Raw genomic sequence first — 19,245 nt, 5'->3', positions numbered from 1 at the left:
CAACAGTTGGGAGAGATCTGCGCCTCTCGGTGGAATTTTCACAACAGAAACTACTGTCCAGCGTATGTCGTCCTCAGTATGGCCTAGAGCCTCAAAATGTTCGACCAATGGTCCATTTGGGGTTTTACATCTTAATCTGCTTCTGTGTTGGCAGATTCTTATCCGGATTTTTTGCGTGGTCTGACCTATGTAAATCATATCACAGGGACAGAAGATGGCATAGATGACATTACAAGTATTACAGTTACTGAAGTGATTGTGTGGTTTACATATATTCCCAAATACAAACTCTTTACAGTCAGTGGTAAATCCACAAACAGAGCAGTTACCACATCTATTGTGGCCAATCACGGATGGTAGGGCCCAGTGGTCATGAAGGGTATCCGTGTTCGTGGTACTTGGGAGTGCTGCTCTAACCAAGTGGTCTCTAATGTTCTTGCTTTTTCTAAAAGCAAAGAGGTCTCTCAAGGTTAAGTATTCCTGCGTTTACCACATTCCAGTGTTTGAGAATACTTTTGCGTAGTTTGTTGGAAGAGAGGGAGAAAGTAGTGACGCATACTATGCGGTTCTCTGTTTTCTTGGATTTGGGTTCCAAGAGAACTTCCCTTGGACAGTACCATGCTCTTTTGAGGGCACTACGGATCAATCTTTTTGGGTAGCCTCTGGAGGTCAGTTTATTGCTCAGTGTTTTGGCTTCCCTGAAGTAGTCCTCCTTGAGGGTGCAGTTACGTCTTGTACGTAGGTATTGGGAATAGGGAAGAGAGTCTTTTAAAGCTCTCGGATGATTGCTGCTATACTTCAACAGAGTATTACGCACAGTGGGTTTCCTGAAAAGGCTGGTAATCAGGTGTCCATCTTTGTGTGCTATATTGAGGTCAAGAAATGGTATGGATACTTTATTGTGTGTGAGTGTAAATTTAAGACCGCCACAGTTGTTGTTAAGCCAATGGAGGAAATTTTCAAGCATGGTTAGGGTGTCATGCCAGATCAAGAAGATGTCGTCTATGTAACGGTTCCATAGTGACATGGCAGTGAAGAAAGGGTTCTGATGGACCAGTATATGGTTCGTCTCAAGTGCATTCATGTACAGGATGGCCAGATTTGGCGCAAAAACTGCTCCCATGGATGTGCCCTTGGTTTGCTGGTAGTAATGACCGTCAAACAAAAAGAAGTTCCTGGTAAGGCAGATCTCGAAGTTGCAAGATAAAAATGGTGGGGACTGCGTGCGGTCTGATACGTGTGTCTAAAGTTGCCTCAATGATGAGTAATGCGTCTCGCTGGGGGATGTTTGTATATAATGACTCAACATCAAGAGTGCAAAGTGTGTCAGTTGAGGGGTTAAAAATGTGATTTTCTACCAGGGTAATCATTTGCATACTGTCTCTCACAGAGTAAGGAGTAGATGGAACAAAGTCTTTTATGAAAAAGTCTACATATAAACCTAGTGGCTCTAAAATAGAGCCGCAGCCTGAGACGATGGGACGTCCAGGTGGATTCAGAGTGTCCTTGTGGATCTTGGGGAGAGTGTAGATTACTGGCATCCGGGGAGCCTTTGCGTTGAGAAACTGATGTTCATGTTTGGATAGGAAGCCTTGATCTAACCCTGATGTGGTTACCTGCTGGATGATTTGTTTTAGTTCGTTGGTGGGGAGTCTACAGTAATGGTCTGTATTACCTAGTTGCCTTAATATTTCACTTTTATAGGTAGTGATCTCTTGTAGCACTATTCCACCGCCTTTATCGGCAGGTTTGATGACAATATCATTGTTAGACTTGAGAATTTGAAGTGCTGATTTTTCTGCCATTGAGATATTGTATGGGATGAAGTGATGTTCTGTGGCCAGTTGTGATAGTTCATTTAATACTAGCTTCTCAAAGGTGCAAATCTCCGGTGGGACCATATTGGCCGATGGAGAAAATGTGGACGGAGGTCTTAAAGGGGTGTTGGGTGTTTTAGGTGAAAGAGGATTTAGCAAAAAATAGCTATGTAATCTTATCTTACGGAAGAACCTAAGAACTTCAGTCTGTAGGTCAAGAAAGTTAGTCTGAGTGGTGGGTACGAATGAAAGGCCCTTACTTAGTATAGATAACTCAGAATCATTCAATTGATGTTTAGTGAGATTAAATATAGGAAGTAGGAGGTTGGTTTGTGTCTGGCTAGAGGGGTTGTCGTTGTCCATCTGTTGTGGATAATCTACCAACGGTAGTAATTGCGTCGGGTTTGTCGTTCCCCTGGTGGGTTTTGAAATGGGCACGCTTTAAGCCACCTCTTTTTTGTGGCTCTTGATGGCCACGTCCTAAAAAAGAGGCTGAAGGTTGTGGATTACCAGGTGCTCTGTTTGTACTGCTGGTCCCTTCACCTGGGTCCGAATTGTCAGATGAGTCCGCAGAAGTATCTGAGAATCCCACTAGTGTTTCCTCTATTGAATCGGCCCCAAGGACGGTTAGTGCGTTGGTTGTTATAGGATCTGTTGATATAGAAATCTTTGATTAGGTAAGGGTATGTACGTTCAGTGGAGTAGGATTCAATATCCTTCTTTACTTTGATGGATTTCTTATTCTGTTCTATTCTATAGAATTCATCCACGCTTTTCTGTACTTGTTCTAGCAGTTTCTTACTATCAGATATAGTGTCGCTATTTGTTATTTGTTTTTCAATGTCTATTATCTCTTCCAGCAGTTTCTTGAGTTCTTCTGTCGCTATATCGATACCTAAGACCATCCAGTGCCTGGAGCAGGTTGTACTAATGTAACTGAAATTAGTGATGTATTTAGGGATGTCAGTGAAAATTCCGGGTATGTTTCTGACTTGGAGGCCTGTGGGAATAATATCAGCTTTTAAATATTCTGTAAGCATCCGAATCATGAGTTGTAACCTGACAGACTTTTTCTTGGTTTTCTCTAGTTGCTCGGGAAGTGTGGAACTGATTTCCTGGGGGGCATTGGTGGAGTCAGTGAAGAGGGATGGACCTTCTAGAATCTTTTTGATGTATACGTCTGTGTAGAGAGGTGCGTGATCTGACATGTCAGAAAAAGGGGGAGAGAAAGAATATCTAGAGATATGGTAGTCGAGAGGAAAGGGAAGTGATCCACTTTCTAAACACGAAGGGGGGATAAGAGCATGAGCCCTTGCAATCCAGCGATTGCGCTTACTATGTAAAAAGGGGACAAGGGCACCCAAAGGAATTAGACAGGGACCTTGGGAGGTTATGTATTACAGGAAACAGTGGTCCCTGAGAGCAAACAATAGTTAAACATACAATGAATATAGCCAAGATTGGTACTATATTATAGCCAATGTCCAGCCGGACACGGCAACTTTAATAAGTAGAAATAGTTAGCAGTGATCCAAAGAATGTAAGTAGAGTCTTAGTGGGACACAAGCCTGTATCCTCAGACTTGCATATCGTGAGGACAACAAATGTGGAACACATTCAGGCAATTACAATGATGTTTCTGTTTTAGAAAATAATGAGTAGTGAAACATCTAATACAAATAATGCCACCTTCACAATACGTTATATCCAAATATTTGAATGTGTGAGGTGGACAACAAAGTCGACGACGTTTCGATCCTTATCAGGGGGATTTAGGATCATCATCAGAACTAATCAGTTAAATTGCCCATATTTAAATGCCTGAATTTACATGAAATAATAAGGCAAACAACGAAACATACAAAAGTTGGGGAAAAATGCAGGGTGAAGGGGGAGAAAAAAAGCCAACATAGTTAATATTACGTTTTGGCGGTGAAGCAAAGTGCGTCATAGAAAACAATCGTGTCAGATCAGGAGGTAATCTACATTTGAAATCTTTTGCAGTAGTAGCATTTGTGGACATGAAACGTCCAGAGAGGTAATATTGCAGGACACGAGAGAAGAGGTGAGAACTAGGAAAGTAATGCGTAAGCGGTTGGTATGTAAAAACAAAGGCTAGGAATTACACAGAGAGTAGCACTATGTGCATAGTTCGAAGAGAAATTGTGCAAGTCGAAATTTTGTGAGGCGGAGATGAAAAGTGAAGCGGAGGCATGCCGAGTAGTTTATCAAGCAGTGCCGCGAAGAGATGGCGAAAGGTGACGTGGTATGAAAAGCATGCTGCAATTACACCGCAAGGGAAGGGCGGGAGAGAATTACCTTGTGCAATCACTAAAGGCAACGGAGGCGCCGCGTCTTGGCCGGGAACCGGGTTCGTAAAATTCAGAAGGACGCGTTTGGGCGGTACAATGCCTAAGGAGAAAGGAGCTGGGATGAGGAGGTTGGGAGGAGGCGGCGTGTTAATAAGAGGTGGAGAGGGTAATGGGCTTACCTGGGATGATTAATTTCCGGAATGGGGGACACGGTAAAATGTTTGTCTGGTAGGGGAAAAAAAGGGATTTTAGGAATGGAATCAGGAGCCATGGAGTGATCAAGTTGTGAGGACATGGGGAATACAGTGGCGATTCTTACCTCAAAGTGATTGGAGAAACGAATTCCGTGGCCATGCGAAGGACAGCGCGTTCGGACAATGCTGGATCGACTGTGAAGTGGATGTGAACCGCCGTCATGTTGTAGGTGAACGAAGTCATGTGGGCGGTCACATGGGCGGTCAGGTGATCCCGAGGAGTGCCGTGTGGATGGGGGGAGAGATGTGGGCATATCTAGGCGCCATATTGGGAGAGTAAAAAAGCCAGGGTTTGCTAGATGAAAGCCAGGGCGGCCAAGGAACGAAAAATGGAGAAAGATTTTCAAAGGTATGCCTTGACAGAAACTTTTAAAAGCAAAAGTGTTATGGAAATAAAGTGGATATTTAGGAAAGCAATCGTGCCACAACAATATACATTTAAGAGTCGGAAACAATCGATTATGCACAGCATTGCCACTTATACATCAGAAGAGTGGCGAATGTGGACCGTGGTGTTCTGGACGGTGTACATGAATATAGGAATGAAAAGATCCAAAGAGTTCATAGCAAGAAGGTCCAAGCCTCAAGGCGGTGTGCAGCATTGCCACTTATACGTCAGAAGGGTGGCGAATGGGGACCGTGGTGTTCTGGTCGGTGCACATGTGTAATTCCTAGCCTTTGTTTTTACATACCAACCGCTTACGCATTACTTTCCTAGTTCTCACCTCTTCTCTCGTGTCCTGCAATATTACCTCTCTGGACGTTTCATGTCCACAAATGCTACTACTGCAAAAGATTTCAAATGTAGATTACCTCCTGATCTGACACGATTGTTTTCTATGACGCACTGTGCTTCACCGCCTAAACGTAATATTAACTACTATGTTGGCTTTTTTTCTCCCCCTTCTCCCTGCATTTTTCCCCAACTTTTGTATGTTTCGTTGTTTGCCTTATTATTTCATGTAAATTCAGGCACTTAAATATGGGCAATTTAACTGATTAGTCCTGATGATGATCCTAAATCCCCCTGATAAGGATCGAAACGTCGTCGACTTTGTTGTCCATCTTACACATTCAAATATTTGGATATAACGTATTGTGAAGGTGGCACTATTTGTATTAGATGTTTCACTACTCATTATTTTCTAAAACAGAAACATCATTGTAATTGCCTGAATGTGTTCCACATTTGTTGTCCTCACGATATGTAAGTCTCAGGATACAGGCTTGTGTCCCACTAAGACTCTACTTACATTCTTTGGATCACTGCTAACTATTTCTACTTATTAAAGTTGCCGTGTCCGGCTGGACATTGGCTATAATATAGTACCAATCTTGGCTATATTCATTGTATGTTTAACTATTGTTTGCTCTCAGGGACCACTGTTTCCTGTAGCACAGAACACCCTGGTCAAAAAGGAAGATCATCCTGGCCTCATTCTGAAGCCATCTGATAACTTAAGCTGGGCTATTCCTGTAATTATCTGGGGACGTCATCCCAAACCATTCTGAAGTATGCCTATAGGGGAAAATATTTAAATGGGATTACTTACTGTAATCACAAAAACTATTCTAGGATGGTGTTCTGATGACTTCTACTGGCAGGGAGTGATTACCTTTTACAACTCCACGAATACTAATTGACAACATCCAAATGAGTGAGAATTATTCCAGGATGGGTTCTAGACAATTTAAGGATGACTGCAGATTACTTTAGGATGATTCTACTACAATTTCAGGATGACTGTTGATTATTCCTGGATGATCCTATATCCGCTTCAGGATGGAAGTTTATTACTCTTGATGAAGAGGGGGCAGAGGGTGAAGTAAGAAAGTTTGTTTATGAACTTAAGAGTGAAGCAGCAAGTTGTGGATTCAGGAAATCTGTTGGAGTTTCAGGAAGAGGACAGAAATGTCCACCTTCAACCATTGTCTTAGCTTTTGTGCAATGGGAAGCCTGATGATAAAAGGCTGGGTCCCCTTCAAAACTTCAGGTAAAAAACTTAGGGCAGCAGGAGTGGGCATGGCTCAGAGCAGGGGTACTTTTCTGTAGCTCAAAATCTGCACTAAATGTGAGAATTATAAAAGAGCAAACGTGACTGACAACAGAAATTAAACACAAAGCGCCACCACACAACTGTTGTTTAGCCCCTGGTCCCTAATGACCGTTAGAGCCCCAAGTAGCATTTTTTTTAAAACAGTCGAAGAAACTAGCATAGTGAACAGAAATCAAAATTGGAGCCTACAACCAAGTGCTAGGAACAGGACCAACTGATGTAATTATTAGGAGAGTTGAAGATGTCTAAATAAAAGCTGCGAGCGCAGTATTTTAGAAGTTCAGTTTGCTATCATGCCTTCATCTAGTTTGAGCCCTTCACCTGGACCTACAGATCCAGAAATAAAATCGCAACTCAAGGCTTTGTGCCAGATTTGCATGCCATTTGTAGCACAAACTCAGCACAAGTTGTTAATACATTATAAGCCACCCCCATTGTTCTTCTTGCAGACATCTGTTGAGTAATGATGGAGTCATCGTACGATTATATGATACAAGACCACATATGTAAAGCTTTAAAACAATGTATAATAATGAATTGTCACCATCCAAGATTGGTTGAATGTTAACTTGAACATTTGTAATATCTTACCAAATAATGCATCAACCTTCTCCTCATCAAGGACAGCTGTTCCAGCATGAGCCTTTGTTGCACCTTTTGCAGATGCAAGTTCTTTAGGAGAGAAAAGTATTTCGCTGATACCATTGAGAAGAAAACCTGCACTGTCCCGAGCTGCCTTGGCTTCCTCCAAGAGTGTGTGCAATTTTCTCTTTGGAACAAGAACATCTCTGACCCAAGCATAGGATCGGATGAACATGGCGGCCGGCGAGTAGCGGGTCGCGGAGGCTCCTGAGGGTCGGGAACAAGATGAGTCTAAGTATTCATGCTTGAAAAAACATTGCGCTGTATGATTCGTCAACCTTGGAATCTACTGTGATGCTTATTAGCCATTATTAGTCATTATTTAAGAGAAAACTAGGAAATATAATTGGAAGAAAACGAAAGTGTCTACGAGGTCCATACCTAGGTTGGGTGGAGAGGAGAGGACGCGGGTGGTCCTGTGAATATTTTGAGCAGATTCTGCGGTTTCGGCAGCCCTTGTTGGTTTTTCTGCGGAGGCGGGAGCCTTTGTGGTTCTCGGCGTGTTCCTGCTGGCCTGGAGCCGACGATTGGAGGAGTCCCGGTTTTGCCAGGACATCAGGTTACCGGTTTCGTTGCAGGCGAGGTCGATGGTGGGCTGCCGAGGTCGAGTGCGACCTTGAAGCCGCTTTGGGCACGAGCTGCACGGGAGCTACATCGTGGGAGGAGTGCTGTTGCTGTCCTTCCAGGGCGGGAAAGGCAGGGGCAGCACAGCCGGAAAAGTGATTCAAGGTCAGTTTCAGAATAAGGTGGCGGCATAGCAAGTAGGTGGGGTGTGTGAAGTTAGAGAGCCGTGCAGTGTTCATTAAAGACCTTCTTCTGAGCAAAAAGCAGAGGTTATACCAAAAGGGGGTATTAACCATCATTGTATGTTAACAGATGCAACAAAATCGGGCTGGAGGCAAAGTAGGTACTCCTTAAGGAGTGCTAAATTAAAATCACATATGGTTGATTATCAAGCAGATGCAGATTCAAAAACTGCAGAAAAGGTGGGAAATCATCATTTTAAACGGAATAAGAATCTGACAGTACAAAACTGTAAAAGACAAAAATCCGGCGAAATTGGAAAGTTCTAAGAAGAAAAAGAGCACTGCTTCTTCTAGAGACCCCAACAAGTTAACACCCTCTCTAAAAAGCTATTTTAAAATAGCTCCCACTACTTTAGTATTAAAGCCACTAGCTCGGTTAGTCAGCTTAGATAAATTAGACCAAAACGCCCTATTGTCTAACTTTCCTATTGACAACAGATACTCTCCGTTATTGGACGAGGTGGAAGTATCAGCATTGAAGATGGCTGATAAAATCAATAAACCTGAAAATATGGTGGAGGCTGACCTGATTAGTTCAGAAAAATCTACAGATTTATCTACAGAACAACTCCAAATCAGTATTGATCTAAAGGAGAACGCCAGTATTAGCTCTCAAGCCCCCGGATTATTATTAGGCTTGGGCTAAAATTCCATTCCGCTTGCGGAAATTGCGATAATTTGAAATGTTTGCGTTCCGCGGAGAGCGCGAAAATGTCAATGTACGCAATCCGCATTTTACCGGAAATTTTTTGCTTGCTCGCGCTGTAAAATAATACATTTTCGCGTGCGCGCGATCGTCTTACCTGAATCCCCGCATTCGCCAACAAGTTTTCCCGATCCGGTCGCGTTCTCCCGAGATGTTGGATTGTTGGTAGCCATTTGCGCTGTCTCGCGACAGTTCGCACCTGCATTAATGTCATTCGTCTCGCGATCACGTCTTCTCGCGATCATGCACCGCGAGACAAGTGAAAATAAGATGGCCGGAGGAGGAGCCTAGCGCGCAACCAAGATGGCCGCGTAGGTGCGAGGCTCCCGAGGACCTCCGCGACCTCCTACATAAATCCTGACAGAATCCTGTCCCAGATGAGGGGACTGTATTTGTGAGCCCGAGCAGAGGTGACGCCCGTTTTCCGTTTTTAAATCGGACCTCGGACACCGGCGGGAGCATCGATAGAGGTTTGCGGCCTTCTCCACACCGGCCCCCCGTCCTGGAGTAGTGGGGCGATCCGGACACAAAGTGAACAACAGCGGCGGGTAAGGCTGGGTGGCTCGCGTGCCCCGCACTTTCACTTTCGCTTTTTGCGCCCTCCTTGCTGCCAGGCGAGGTTGGGTTGCGGGGCGGTGTGCGGTGCTGTGGCCTCGTTGGGCTGCCCTGCCGACCCGCCGGCAGCGATCTGTCCTGAGGATCGGCGGTTGCCCCCCCCCGGAGCCCTTGAACGGGATTGTCTGCCCCCTTTCTGAGGAGATTGGCTCGATTTGGGGATTGCGACCATGGCCACAAAACAAGATGGCGACCGGGCCAAGGTGAAGTCGACCCGTCGTGGCACGGCCCAACAATCCAATAACATGGACCGCTACACCCTCCAGAAGGGATCTCCAGAGGTGCTGCGTAAGTCCCCCACGGGCCCGACTGATGCTCCCGCTCTGCCCACGGACCTGACCCTCCGGGACGTCATGGGCGCCATCGCCGAGATGAAGGCCTCGGTGGACCAGCGCTTGGACACTCTGGCGCAGAAGATCGACTCGGTCCTCGTGGACGTGGGCCTCGTGAGAGCCGATCTGTCGAAAACAAATGACCGGGTCGATTCTTTGGCCCACTCTACCTCGGGCCTCACCACTGACGTGGCGGCCCTTCAACAGGAGGTGCGCAGGCTTGGCCAGGCGAGCGCCCTGATGAATCGTCGACTGGAGGATTCCGAGGGTCGGGCCCGGAGAAACAACGTCCGCATTATCGGGGTGCCGGAGGGACGAGAGGCGGAGGCAGCGGATCTGTTCGTGGAGGACCTGGTCCTCACCCACCTACAGCCTCGGGGGCTGAGCAAATTCTTTGCTGTGGAACGGGCCCATAGGGTCCCCGGGGGTAGACCTAAGATCGGCGCCCCTCCGAGGCCTCTCATCGCCCGGATCTTCAATTTTAGGGACAGAGACGCTATCCTGCAGACTTCTAGGCTCCAAGGGCCGGTCAGACTGGACAACATGGATATTAATTTCTATCCTGACTTTACCCCGGCGGTCCAAAAGCAGCGATTGAGCTTTCTGGGTGTCAAACGTCGCCTACGAGACCTGAATCTCAAATATTCTATGCTTTTTCCAGCTAAGCTGAGGGTGGAGGTGGATGGCCACACACACTTTTTTGATCGTCCCGAGGCGGCCGGGGACTGGCTGGACACTTTGCCCGGAGATCGGGGCCGGGGGGGCGGGGGGGGAGCGGTTGGTGGGGAGGGCCCGCCGGATCAGGACTAAGAGACTAATGGTAGGCCTTGCTCCGGACTGTGTTATTGTCACCATTGACTGTTAGGGTAAGTTCCCCTCCTGAGGGGGTCGTGCGGGGTCTCTTGGGGGATCTCCCTCCTCCTCTGGGGGACTAGTTAGTTTTCTTCTATGGGGCGACAGGCACACTGCACTTTGGGGGGGCTGTCTGGGCTCATGCAGGGGTGCAGGGTGGGGGGAGTTTTGTTGGGATGGGTGGGTTGGGGTGGGGTGTGGTTCGTTTCTACCGCAAGGCAAACCCTTTATTGTACTGGTGTTCTTGAGTTGCTCTCGGGGGGACAAATGATGGCTTCTGTATGTGATGGGGGGTAGGGACCTGACTTTGTTGTCCTGGAACGTCAACGGGCTGGGGGATAGGATTAAGCGGGGTGTGGTCCTGCAGTATCTGAAACGGATTTCGCCTGATGTGGTCTTTCTGCAGGAGACACACCTTATTGGTAACTCCTTTTGTGCCATGAATCGACGTGGTTATCGTTTGGTGGCCCACTCGGGCTTTACGTCAGGCTCACGGGGGGTGGGCATTATGGTCAAGACCTCGCTCCCGCTAGAAATAGACGAGGTGCGCCATGATGAGAGGGGACGCTACACTGTTTTGGTGGGGAGAATGGAGGGCAAAGTGGTCGTCTTTGTCTCAGTGTACGTCCCACCGGGGTTGCAGTCCACCACCTTTGCGGACCTGGGGCGCCTCCTTCTTGACCTTCCGGGGGGGCTTCTGGTGGTTGGGGGGGATTTCAACGCAGTGGTTTCTGGGACTATGGATCGTTATCCCCCTAGGGACCTCCCCCGGGCACAGGCGTGGCTGTCGGGCCTTTTGGATACACTGGGATTGGTGGACTGCTGGTGTTTAAAGCATCCCACTCAGCTGCAGTACACCTTCCATTCGGGTGCCCATGGTAGCCTTTCGCGGCTTGATCATATCCTTGTCCCTGCGGCCTATGCCGGGAGGGTGGGGGAGGTGCGCCATTTGGCGAGGGGCATTTCAGATCACTCCCCGCTCCTGTTGCACTTTGGTGTCTTCCCGAGGGGGGAGGGCAGGGTAGCCCCGATCAACGCTTGGTACCTGCGCGACCCCACTATTCGCGCTGACTTGATTAAATCCTTGCAACGGTATTTTGAGGAGAATGTGGGGTCAGTCCTGTCGGCTATCTCCCTTTGGGAGGCTTTCAAGACAGTGCTGAGAGGGGAGGCCCTCTCCTTTATTTCCCATGCCCGGAGGCGCACACAGGAGGAGGTGACCCGGGTGGAGGCTGAAATTACTGAATTGGAGGGTGATTTGGGGAGTGGGATGACTGACGCTGCGCTACACGTTCTGCACCTTAAGCAGGCGGCCTATAGGGCCCTCGTCACGGAGGCGGCCAGGGGCCTCAGCAGAGAGCAACAGGGGCGATTGTATGATGTGGGTGATAAGGCGGGCAAGTTGATTGCGTGGTTGGATAAGAAGGAGAGAGCGAGTCGTGTAGTCCCGCTGATTGAGAGGGCGGATGGCGTGCGTGTCACTGAGCCGGAAGGCGTTGTTTCTTGCTTCGCGGATTATTTCCGCGAGGTATATTCCCCGGTTTCTACCTGCTCGGAGGAGGATTCCCATGCCCTGCTGCGTGACATCGCGCTCCCCTCCCTTTCTGTGGAGGACAGGGAGTCGTTGGATGCCGCCCCCACCTCGGACGAAATCGCCCTCGCCATCCGCTCGGTCGCTTCTGGCAAGGCCATGGGCCCGAACGGCATTCCTATCGAGTTATACAAGCTGCGACCGGATGTACTGGCACCCCACCTCCGCGCGATGTTTCTTGCGGCCCACTCGCGGGGCTCCCTCCCGCCGGACCAGCGTCTGGCTACCATCGTGGTTATCCACAAGGAGGGGAGGCCTCGAGACCGAGTCACATCCTATCGGCCTATCTCGCTCTTGAATGCGGAGCCTAAAATCCTCGCCAAGGTGCTCGCCAACCGGCTGGTCGGCGTGGTGGGCGACCTGGTCCACCAAGACCAGTCCGGCTTTATTCCCCATCGCAATACGGCTCTTAATCTACGACGCCTGCACGGCGTGCTAGCGCGTGTTCCGTTCGTGCGGGAGCCGGCCATCTTGGCGTCTTTGGACGCCACCATGGCGTTCGACACACTCGAGTGGCCATACATCTGGGCGATGCTGGCGAAGTTCGGCTTCGGGCCGGGTTTCGTCAGCTGGGTCAAATTGTTGTACTCGGACCCACTTGCGCAGGTGGTGGTGAATGGTCGAGTCTCGGCCCCATTCGTGCTGGGACGGGGCACGCGACAGGGTTGCCCCCTGTCGCCGCTCCTGTTCGCACTGGCCTTGGAACCTCTGGCGGAGTGGCTGCGGTGGCACCCTTCTATCCGAGGTCTCCGTTGGACCCCCGAGTATGAGGACCGCGTGTCTCTCTATGCAGACGACATCCTTTTGTATTTAGCCTCCCCGCGTAAATCACTGATTGTCCTGGTCGATGTTCTGCACTCATTTGGCCGTAATTCAGGCCTTGTCATCAACTGGGCCAAATCCTGTGTCTATGTGCTTTCCGGGGAGGCTCCTGTCCTCCCGCGGGGCTGTCCGATCCAGATTGCCTCGGAGGGATTTCGATACTTGGGTGTCTACATTACGCTTGACCCAGTGGCCCGCTACGAGCGAAATTTGCTTCCCCCCCTCCAGCGTTTGAAGGAGGATGTCGCGCGCTGGAGGCGCTTGCCACTTTCGCCGCTCGGCCGGGCGGCTTTGTTCAAGATGATGTCACTGCCGCGCTTCCTGTACGCTCTCCAGAACACCATGGACCTGGTCCCAGCGCGCTACTTCCGTGAAGTGGAGGGTCTACAGCGCCGCCTGTTCTGGGACGGGAGGCCGCGTATAGCCCTGGCAAAGTTGACGCTCCCGTGGTACGACGGAGGGATTGCCCTCCCGGATATTAAACGGTATTACTGGGCCTCCCAGTTAGCTGCAATTAATCACGGCCTCTATGGGCCCGCCCTAAACCCGGCATTTGAAATGGACAAGGTGCTCCTGCCCGGTGGCGACTACAATCGAGCGCTCTACGCTAGTGTGCCCGATTCCCGCTTGACGGGACCCACGCGTGTTATGGTGCGAGTATGGCACGCGGCTAGTGCAGCTATGGGCTGGAAGGACCGTTTGACCCGGGCGTCACCGCTGTATGCGTCCGAGAGGTTGGGCTCTCTGTGGACCTCAAAGGGCTTTGCGCAGTGGGACACTATAGGCATCAGTACAGTGGGGGATCTCTGGACGAGGGGAGGATTTAAAACATTTGAGACGTTGCAGGCAGAGTTTCAGCTGCGGGGCAGTGAATACTTTCGGTACCTGCAGGTCCGTCACGCACTGGGCTCCGTCTTCCCAGACGTGGCCTCCATCCCGGAGTCCTCCCCCCTGGAGGATCGAGTGCTAGATGGCCATGTTCCGGACAGCACGATCTCCCTCATTTACAAGAAATTGATAAATGATCGCTCGGGCTTACTGACTGGCCTCCGCGAGGCCTGGGTTGCCGATGGGCTGGAGTTGGACGACGAGGACTGGATTTCCGCGGTGGCCTCTCCGAAGGAGGTGGCCATCCCGGTTCGCCTTCGTTTCGTCCAGCTTAAGATACTCCACCGGGTGTACATGACGGGGCCAAGGCTTCTGCGTATGGGCTATGCCGAGGACGGACTGTGTAAGCGTGGATGTGGTGCCTCAGCGACCTTTCTACACATTTTGTGGGAATGCCCGAGGGTGGAGCGATTCTGGCGTGGTGTGCATGAGGTCCTGCGAGCGGTTACGCATGTCGCGCTGTTGCCTGAAGCGAGGAGATGTCTGCTGAATGTGTGGGAACCGACCGATTACTCAGTTCCGCAGACGCGATGGGTGACTCTGGGCTATATGGTGGCTAAGCGGGACGTTGCACAGCTGTGGGGATCCCAGAGGTCCCCGGCGGTATCGGCCTGGAAAGAACACATGGATTGGTGCATGTTCCGAGAAAAGGTGGTGTATGTGGCGCGGGGTAAGCCTGGTGCATGGGTGAAGATATGGGGCCCCTGGAACGCCTTCCGCGGGGATATCTGCGAGCCGCCGTTGTTGCCTCCCGCCTCACCAGCTCCATCCCCTTAGTTTTCTCCCTTCCCTAGCTCCAAGCATAGTGTTCCCCCAGTCCTGGACTTGTTTCCCTTCCCCTCTTGGGGGTTTTCAGTGGATGGTTTGGGGTCCCCCATTTGAGGAGCACGTGCTGTCACTCTCGATCGTGGGTTGCCTTGCGGGTGTGTGTTTACTTATGTTGTTGTGTTGTAGAAAATGAAACCGTATTGCGGGCTCTGAGCCATATGGCCTGCGTTGTTGATACCTCCTGCCTTAGTGTCTATGCAAAGCTAAGTGCCTCATTGTATGTTTCTCATTTGTTATCGTCACTTTAGCGGCCGGCCGGAAGGTTGTAGGCCCATACCTGTATATATTTGAGATTGCAATAAACGGTTTCAAAAAAAAAAAAAAAAAAAAGAAAATAAGATGGCCACGTCCGTGAGCAACCGCATGGGTATGTTGGCGAGCCGCGACCACACAGAAAATACCGCAAACGGGCGGGAAAAAAACTTCTGCATCTTAGCGATATTTCCGCGTGTTTGCAGAGATTTTTTTACATTTTCGCGATAATTTGCGAAAGTGAATTTCGCTAATTCCGCCCACCCCTAATTATTATATGAAGATTCTGGAAAATTTGGGGAGAAAAATTTATCGAGCTCCTTGTGCGATATGTTACAAGCCCTTGTTAAAGAGATTAAGGAGAGATTTGCCATCTCGGAGGGGAATCAAGTGGACATTAAAAACTCATGCGAAAAGTTAGAAGTTAAAATCGATTCACTTGCTACTAGAACAATGGCGCTAGAATTATCTGTAACCGAGCTAACAAATCAGGTGGAAGAAAATAAAGACTATAGTGGCTTTAAAGGGAAGAAATCTAGAGACACAAGATAAGTTAGAATCCTTAGAAAATTCTCAGAGGAGAAACAATATACATTTACTCAAAGTTCCGGAAGGAGTAGAAGGAAGTAATATATAAGAGTACGTGGCAAAACTAATAAAGAAAGCAACACAGATTGAGTGCTCAGAAGAGGCTTTAATGGCGGTTAGTCAGAGGGTACATAGGGATCCCTTTAGGCTCAATCCTAATAAAACAAGGCCGAGGAAAATTTTAGTGCATTTTTTTACGTACATTCTGAAAGAGGAAATTCTTAAGGCACTAAAATGTAATTCTTTGATTGTGGATGATGTAACTTTTCAGATTAGATCAGATGTTTCTGCAATCACGGACTCACGGCAATGGGAGTTGGGGAAATTGTTGGAACCATTCAAAAAAGTGGGTGCCACTGCACAACTAAAATTCCCAGCCTCATTGAAAGTAATGCACAATAATAGCATGAGGACTTTTAGAAGAGTTGATGAAGCTGAATACTTTTTACAGTGCAATTCAGGGGAAGATTAAGGAAAAGTAAAAAGAATAATACTTAGCCAATGAATGAATGTAAGAATTTAAATAACTAAGCTCCTGACCCAAGAAGAGGTGCCCCATAGGCCTAGGGAGTGGCCGTGCAGGAGATGAAGGGGGGTTCTTCGAGGGGGGGAATCACATGAAAAGGGGTGGGGGGAGCACTGGGTGGGGAGCAGCGGGAAAAATGAAAAAAAAAAAAATTGTTTTGGTCCAAATCGCCAATTTATTATAATAAAGAGTTTTAGAAGGATGAGTAACCAAAGAAATGGCCGGCCCTAAGGTTGATCAGAATTTTAAGTTGAAGGTGCTTTCCTTGAATCTCAATGGTTTGAGGTCAAAATATAGAATAGAAAAAATAGTTCCATACCTAAGAGACGTACCAGAGCAGATACTCATTCTGCAAGAAACTCATTTGTTAGAGGATGAGTTGAGATCTCTTTTGAAGACCTAGAAAATGGATCCAAACTGTTTGTACTTCTCAGAAACATCCTACTAAAGGAGTTGCTATAATTTTTTTTTTTAAACCCAGCTATATCCCTTGAGTATAGTACGGTGGATAAAATGGGGAGGTGGGCTATCGCTGGGATTAAATGCCATTCATCTAAGTTTACAGTGGCAGGATATTATGGACCAAATACGGATGATCCAGGACCTTTCTCCAGTCTGTTGTCTGAGTTATTGAAATACACAAACCCGTTAGTCTTGTCTGGTGATTTTAATGCTGTCCTGGATCCGACTCTTGATAAATCAGAGTAGTAGAGCCATTGTAAATCATAAAACGGCAGTTTTGAGTAGAAATACAATGAAACAATTTGTATGGTACGATATGTGGAGAAACAAGATGGGTAAGAAAAGAGGATATACTTTTCATAATAAAAAATACAATCACAAATCTAGGATAGATTACTTTCTATTGAGTTTACCATTAAAGAAATGGGTGCAGGCTATTACTCATGTTGGGGAACATCTTTCCGATCATTCTGTCTCTATAACTCTTAGCATTCCAGCAAGGTTATCCCCCAGAAGATGGACGGTAGAGCGTGCCATCTTTCTGGAGGAAGAAGTAATTGAGAGATTAAGATCAGGAACAGAGGCTTTTTTGTCAAATAAATATGGGTAGCGCCCCGATTAACATAGTTTGGGATGCGTATAAATGTTTTCTTAGGGGTGTAATTACATCTATACAGTTTGTTAGACAACAAAAATATAAGGAGGAAATTGACAGAATAGAAAAAAATACAAGTAAGTGAGAATTACATTAACTCACACCAACTTTCCTTGTTAGATAATAAAATGCTAACCAGCATACTATCGTCAAGATCAGACTTAACAGCAATTCTCGAGTCAAGACTGAGAAGGAAATGGGAAGCCAGCAAAATAGCCCACTTCGAAAATGGAGAAAATTGTGGGAAACTCCTGGCATGGAAGTCTAAACAAGATCTGGACAGAGGAATAATTAGGGAATTGAATTCTTCCATTCCAGGAGTTACACTTGATTCCCCAGATGAGATTGAAAAGGCTCCTCAATTTTATTTTGAAGAAGTATATCGTGAAGATCGCAAGGTTCAAATAGAAGAGATAGAAGCCTGGCACACCTCTATTAAAGAGATTCCTGATGATAACTCACGGAATATGGATTTACCGATCTCGGACACTGAGATTGGGAGAGTCATTGACTCGGGTAAATCTGGGAAAGCCGCAGGCCCGGATAGGTTACCTGCGGAATTGTATAAACTTTTAAGAGAGGTCATCACTCCGGTTTTGAGGTTATTATTTGCCCATGTATTTGAAAAAGGGGGAGACCTTCCTCCGTCATGGAATGAAGCTACTGTCTCCCTAATTCTTAAACCTTCTAAATCACCAAGATCTTGTGATTACTATCGACCTGTCTCTCTGCTCAATAAGGATTCTAAAATCTTTGCAAAAATATTGGCAGAGAGGTTGAATGGGGTAACGGAGTGTCTTTTGCGTAGGAATCAAAAGGGTTTCGTTAAAGGTAGAGGAATATTTGATCTCATTTATAACTTGATTGCAGCATTAGATCTAGCCACTATATATAAACTCCCCTTAGCCATAATAGCGATAGACGCTACAAAAGCTTTCGATAGTTAATTGGGTTTATTTACAATTCATATTAAAAAAATATAATTTAGGAAATAACTTTTGTAGATCGGTCTCTTTGCTATATAAGGCACCAATGGCAAGAATTTTAGTGAATGGGATGCTGTCTGCTCCGGTTAAGATTCAAAGAGGCACTAGACAGGGCTGCCCCCTTTCGCCTATGCTTTTTAATCTATATATTGAGCCTCTAGCTGAGAAAATTAGACAGAACCCAGATATACAATCTTTCAGTTTTAAGGGATGGGATAAAAAAGTGGCCTTATACGCTGACGATTTAATGGTTTTTACTCCGGACCCAAACATTTCAATCCCATTAATATATGATGAAGCAAGAAAGTTTGGGAAGATATCCGGATATGAAATTAACGCTCCAAAAACTGAATGTATGGAATGTGAGTACTTGTGTGTACCCGATAAAGAAGGTAATTAGATACTTGGATATTCTAATATCTCAAAATATTGATGAGATTCCAGAATTAAATCTTCAAAAGATTACTAAGGAAATAGAAAGTTCCTTGTCAGGATGGACGTACTTGCCATTAACTTTGATAGGCAGAGTAAATGTAATAAAAATGATGCTTTTGCCAAAGTTAATTTTCCTATTTCAGAACATCCCTTTATCTTTTAATGAAAAAAGCTTAAGATCTCTTCAGTCTAAATTTAATTCCTTTATTTGGGCCTCAAAAGTGATTAGAATATTGTGGAAAAAGTTACGTAGGAAAAAGAATAAGGGGGGGGCTATGCCTACCAGATTTAGTTCTATATGCTAGGGCTTTTTCCTTGAGGGCAGGAAAATTACTTTTGGATACTCTGGATGACTCTGATGTACGACTGATGTTTAATGTGATGCTTTTAGACATTGATAATGGAAGTCAAGGTTTTCTATACAAATTCGGGGACCCGAGATTTTTAAAAAAAAGTCTGATTAAAAGTTTTACGGGAATTTGCCGCCAAATGGGCAAAGATCAGAAAAATTCTGAAGATTAGTTATTTTTGTGCCTTTGCTCCCATTTGGAACGCTCCGGGCTCACCGGGATGGACTAAAAATTCTATGTCGTCTCCCCTGATAGATGCTGGTCTTCGATGTTGCGGCCAATTAGTATCAGGAGAATCTTTATCATGGCAAGGTTTTTGTACGCTTACGGAGAACAGACTTTCAAAGTTTAAGTATTGGCAATTAAGAAGCTGGCATCAGAATTGCGGGTTTCAAGTGGGGAGAGAAAATGAATTAGAAAATGCACTTTGGAAAAAAATTGGGGAAAAGGAGATATCGACTTATTATTG

The 19,245-nt window shown here is 46.9% G+C and overlaps 1 pseudogene; it reads right to left on the bottom strand.

Annotated features, from left to right (window-relative positions):
* Positions 1–2,374: 2,374 nt before the first annotated feature.
* Positions 2,375–19,245, bottom strand: part of LOC146867179 (uncharacterized) — a 46,427-nt pseudogene continuing 29,556 nt past the window's right edge.

The sequence above is a fragment of the Triturus cristatus genome, chromosome 1_2 (assembly GCF_964204655.1).
Source record: "Triturus cristatus chromosome 1_2, aTriCri1.1, whole genome shotgun sequence".
NCBI lineage: Eukaryota > Metazoa > Chordata > Amphibia > Caudata > Salamandridae > Triturus > Triturus cristatus.
This window is presented reverse-complemented; position numbering and strand designations above follow the sequence as displayed.